This window comes from Lagopus leucura, unplaced genomic scaffold (assembly GCF_019238085.1).
Source record: "Lagopus leucura isolate 7727_CA_CO unplaced genomic scaffold, USGS_WTPT01 Super-Scaffold_100009, whole genome shotgun sequence".
Lineage (NCBI taxonomy): Eukaryota > Metazoa > Chordata > Aves > Galliformes > Phasianidae > Lagopus > Lagopus leucura.
Genome location: NW_024962266.1, coordinates 18,003,478 through 18,009,693, shown reverse-complemented (window position 1 = coordinate 18,009,693; position 6,216 = coordinate 18,003,478).

The window sequence follows — 6,216 nt, the reverse complement described above, 5'->3', positions numbered from 1 at the left end:
GTATACAGTCTTATTTATGAAAACACTGTCTGAAACCATCTATTCCTGCAGAGAATTCCTGGATGCAGAATAATATGAATGGCCAAGAAGTCTGTAATTATTCCTTCTCTGTGGTTAGAATACTTTCAAAGGCCTTTCCAAATTGAAATGTTTGGCTGTGGGTTGGTACTTGTGAGGGAAAAGTCCGCACAGAAAGAGAGTAGCCAGTAGAGCTGTGTAATGCTATAGGCATCCTGTCAGATACACCATGCTGGTCCTAATAGCAGTGGGAACTGGGAGTCATTGGGTGCTGTTAAAAGTCCTCCACTGGATTCTCAGCTGTAGGTTCATTCTTCTGTGCATGCAGCTATCTTCACAGGCATCTTGGGCATATTCATCTCAGCTGTGTCTAATTAGCTGGCCATCATAAGAGTCACTGCTGGCTGCTCTGCACACAGCTGCTGTGCCTCCACAGAAAGGCTGGTCTGAAAGACCTTTGCATTTTTCTTATTGCTGCTTACACCAGGTTGGCAGTAACAAAACAGAGACAAATGTTTCACTTTCACTAGCTTGAATTCTTTTACAAAGCCTTGAACCAAAGAAACCATAGAATCATAGAATGGCTTGGGTTGGAAAAGACCTCAGGGGTCGACAGGTTCCAATTCCCCTGCCACAGGCAGGTTTGCCAACTGCTAGAGTAAGTACTAGACCAGGCTGCCCTGGGCCCCATCCAACCTAGTCTTGAACACCTCCAGAGACTGGGCATCTACAGCCTCTCTGGACAACTTGTTCCAGCACCTCACCACCCTCACAGTGGAAAACTTAGATCACAAGTGGATTTGGCTAATCAAGTCCGTCTGGTGTCAAGGTAGTGCCAGAATGTGGGGAACAGGGCCTGAGGAAGGACTTGGTGAACAGATGTTGCAGACTCCAGCAGTATGGGAATGGGTGTATATTGAACTTCAGATAACATGGACACTGTGACATGGCAATGGAAGAATGCTAGCACAAAAATGAGACCTTGTTCCCTTTCTTCCGATGCAAGCATTTTTGGGATGGTGCCTGCTGAGCCATTTTTATCAGCAGCAAATGAGTTAATCAGTAATCACCCAACATAAGTAGGATCAAATTGTGCTGAGTTCCTGGAGAGGTGCTGCAGGACAGCTGGCTGGCAATGCAATTTGCTGGTATTTTCTTTCTTTTAAAGGGGAACTTTAGAGACATCTTTTTATTACTACTGCACACAGTACATAGTAATGACTTGGCTGTTTAAAGTGAGATGCTAATGAAGGATGAAGCAGAGGGCATACAAAAGTATCACAGTGTTATTTAAAACTTTTTGGTGCCAAGAAACAGTAATACAGAAGAGTGTGCTTTGTTACAAATTCATATGGCTGAATTAGGAAACTGAGAGAAGACCCAGAATTTTAATTAACCATTTTAATTTCAGTATACTTTCTAAACTTATTCACTGCCTTTTCCACTGCTTTCTCAAATGCCTTTGTCACCTCAGTTATTGAGGAACCAGCTTCAAGCAAACTTTGTAAATATCCTTGCAGTATCTTCTCATGATTGCTAGTCTTTTATCAGCAGATGTCTAAATAGATGTTGTAGACCAGTCTTACACAGGGATACATTTATTTATTTATCTATCTATCTATCTATTTATTTATTTATTTATTTTGTGATACTGGCTACTCTTCTCTGGTAGCACAGTCCTTGTGTGATTGAGGCTGATGGAGTATTATAGACATTTCTATTGGGTTCTAACAGGCAGGGTTGGCTCTTTTTCTGACCTATGTGGTTTTCTATAATTCTCCTTTAAGAACACATAACAAAGGCTGACAGTATTTTACAACTTCTTTCCAGTGCTAACCTACTTAGTTTCTGTGATATCAAGTGACCATAAGTTACCTTGTTAATTCCAGGTCAAGTGACTCTAAAGAGAGTCTGAATACATCAAGGGGAAATGTGACCTTGTACTACCTTTTTTCTATACCTGTTAGTCTATTTTGTTTTCTGAGTTTTTGCTGAAGGTAATCTGTTGTGCTTTCAGCTCTGTACTGTTAAAGAAGAATTACAAACTCCTAAGCATTCTACCCTTCCCATTATTGAGGTCTCCACCCAACTTTTATTGTGTTGTCAAAATTGTCCTTTTCAAATGAAAGCGAAGCAAAAGAAAATAACTTTGAATTACTCAGTAATCAAAAAATATATATTTTAAACTTCCTAAACAATTTGAAGTAGCAGACATACGTACATAAATTGATAATATTATACATAAAGTAATAAAATTCCTTGTATGATAAACTTCCAGCAACATATGTTTAATTTTTTTTGTTGTGTCCACTAATTGCTAAAATGTAAATAGCCTGTTTATATTCTTCTTCTTTTTTTTTTATTTTAATATTAGACTGTATTTCCACTAAATTCCTTTTTTTTTTTCTTTATTACTTACATGATGTACCATAATGTGCATGTTTGCATTTTATATAGCTGATATCCATTGAGACCCTGAAAGGCATCATAGGTGCTATACCAACAACCTTTTAAACAATCAGTGGTAATTTATTTCTGAGTGAATCTTGTAGATTACGGGGTGAATGCAGAAAGGGCTGAATCTGCTTTTATGGTTTAAATAATGCAAACAATATTCAATGTTGACAGACGGAATAGAGTACTCAGGACTTGGTAATAAGGAACAAGAGATAAGAGAACATTGAGTGTAGAGGGTATAACTCTGTAACGGACACAGTGTTTAGAAGACCAGTAATATAACAAACTAATTATGTTTCAGTACAAACAGTGCCTGAATGGGAGTTGTGGTCTGAGCCAAGCTCTTGCTTGGTACACGTGGCTCATGCAGCCCAATTTATATCACGCTTTCCTGGTGAGTAATTGAGCGCCCTACTGCAGAGCTGTTTAGCTCTCTGATCATTTCCATGCACAGTTGTCATACATGCACCATCTGAGAAACCACGTATTTCGTACAGAGATGTTAATAATGAGGCATTTTTGCACATACTTACGTGCAATTAATAATCCAGTGGCAGCCAATATGAAATAAGGCTGCATACAAATCACTTGCGTTTTCAACATTTTTGAAGTTCTAGATTTTGTTTTTGTCAAAGATCTATATTACAAAATATAGATCAAAATAAAATTAAAATTTTAGATCAACGTAAACCATTAAAACATTGTAGTCTCTCAAGATACTTCAGGTGTTTCACGTGGCTGGAAATTTACCTTTCTTGTCAAACATGGGTATATTATCACAAGTTAACATTAATACCTTGTCTTTCCTTGCCCTGAGAAAATTTTCATGGGTAACCTTCACAATAAATCTTCACTAGAAAATTCACCTCTTATCAGTAAGATGTGCTGACAGTCAATAAAAACTACAGGATTATCTGGATTTTTAACCAATATCTTATTACATTAGTTTTCCCTGTCTCTGCCTTTGGTTGAGTTCATTTATACCTGCAGCAGAATTTTTCCCCTTTTTTATGCATTAATCAGGTAATTTTTAAAATTGTTTTTTCTATTTTTAAATAATTTTAAAATTATTTGTTTGATTATTTATTCATTTATTTTGGATGGATGGAGATTTGCAGAGGATTTGTTGTCTACTAGCGATAGGGAAAGAAGGTAATAACTGATTTAGTTGGAATCATTGGAGAATATGCAGCCTAGTCCTCATTTACACATATTTCCTGTCACCATACTAACTTGTTCCATTTTCCCTAATTCCTGGATACCCTTTGGAATAACATGGAGATGATTGCATCTTAAGTAAAAAGATCTTAAGTAAAGAGATCATATACAATTTTCTACTGTGTTTTGTGATGAAGTTACTATATTCACATTGATCAGTGGATGGAAGAAACTGTGCAATGTAACTGCATTCTTGAGAAATCTCTATTTCTCATGTCCTTGCCTAATAGCTTGTTACAGAAGCATTGTTCATAGCCAGTTATCCCTGCGTTGCCTTTAGGACCAATAGATGGTGTGACAGTAGCTCCAGGTGACAGCACAATTTTTGTGCCAATGTAATTAAATACAGACAGAAGCAGTTGTTAAAAACAAATAAATCCTACAACCAGGGCCCTGTGCTCCTCTCTGTGAGAGAAATTGAACAATGATACATGCATGTGGGAATGGAAATCAGAGATGTGATTGCAACTCTGCCAGTGCAGTGCTGTTACAAATTACTGTCATTGCTCCACAGGCATCAGTGCTCCTCCAGCTGTGAGTTTTCTGGGTGCCCTTTTAAAGCTCTTAATCTCTGAATTTTAGGTATCTGTAATTAAAGCATGTGAGAATGAGAACCATTCTACATGCAAGTAAACTAAGGAAAAACCTCCCAGGATTCCTTCTTTTGTTGTTGAAATTTTGGTTTTACCAAATGGTTCTTTGACTTCAAGGCTTAAAAATCGGAGTGAATACTTACTAATTTATCTTGTGTATTCTGTGTGAGGAATCATTTGCATATAGAGCACTCTATCTATAGAGCAAATATCCAAAGGCCTCATATTTGTGGATTGTCAGTGTCTTTTCTGAGGACTGTATGACTTACGTCCAATTTTTTTGACTGTCTTCCAAACATTTTAATGTTTATGAGGTTTTTTTTTTTGTTGTTTTTTTTTTTAGTGGGTAATCTGTTGACATATAAGAACATAACACCTACTCATAGATTTCCGTTAAACTCAGCAGGACTGAACAGTTCTGGGGAAAAAAACAACAATCAACCATAAATATCCAAGTAGAGCACTCCAAAATTCGTATACCCCCAAGTGAGTGAGCTACTGAAGGCTGGTGAGATTATCGTGTTTTAGACTCCCTAGAAGCAGAAATATTGCCTGTCCTTTTGTTCTTTGGGTCTGTTTTTTTTTTTGCAGATACTTAACACATCTTTTAAAAGCATCTTTGAGGCAAACATCTTAACTGACCTGAAAGCTGAGAAGCTTAAATCCAACAAATACAGATTAATAACAAATTTAGAAAATCTCATGAAATAGGTATTTGTTGATATGCTCTGTTTTTTTTGTTTGTTTGCTTGCTTGTTTTTTAAGCAAATAAAATGCTCTCTACATGGTTTTCATTGTTAATGTAGGAGGAATCATTGCCAAAGGAAATGGGAGGACTTGTTTAGAAAAAAAAAAAAACAGCTCTCCAACTAATTTTATGAATGACTAAGTGTGTAAATGAGGTGAAAGGTAAATGGACTGGGAATCATGACCAAAAACTCAGCTTTATTTAAAATACATGTGAATGATACGTATAAAAGCAATAGACAGTGGCAACTGACTTTGACAGTATGAAAATGCTGATAATATGGCAGCACTTGGAGATACATTAACAGCAAATCCCCCAGCTCTTGCTTTCTGCTTATCTCCTAGGCTCAGCTCTCAGCTCTGCACAGTCACTGCCTTCTTCCAACGTCTCATGCAATGGTAGAAGAAAGGCAATTTTCTCCAAGTGCCAGAGTGACAGCAGCAGAAGAAGACAAAGTAAAGGAAAAAGCTGCTGTTAACAACAATGACATCTAATAACCATATGACATGATCTAGAGCTTGGGCTGTACTGCTCTGCCTGCCAACATAAAGATTTTAAACTCTGCTTGGCACCCAGATGCTAACAGTGACGGGTGATAAATAAATAGCATTGTTTTGTTCACAATGACAATGACTCAGGATGCTCAAGAGACAAGAAATGATTCATATGTGGCCTTCAGACCTCATCAGCTGTAAGCTATTTTGCTTGCCCTCAGGAATTCAGTAACTGGGGCAGGGGAACAGACAGTGATTAGCATTTTAGTGCTGTGCTTGTCTACTCTATGTTAATTTACAATTGTTCTGTGTTCATGTCAGTTGATACTTATTCCCCAGGTGGTTGCAGTGAGGATACTGTGAGAAGCTGTGTGCACTAGGATGTGTGCTGGAGGAATGAATTCTTCTATCACTTCACGAGATAGCAGAAGTAAGCAACACAAGGCGAAGCAAATGAACTGTCATCTGATTTCTTCTTCTCTGCTACAGTTGATTTTCTGAACAAATATAATCGTGGTCTTTCTTAGTTTTGCATCTCACGCTTGAGTTACCTTTAGATAATGTTGCACTACACGTACAATTTCTTTTTTTCCCCCCCCCCCCCCCCCCCCTTCGAAAGGTGGGAGGAGCGTGGGGGGTGCGGGGGGGGACTTTATAAAAATTTAAAATTTTTTTATTTTTTTTGTTT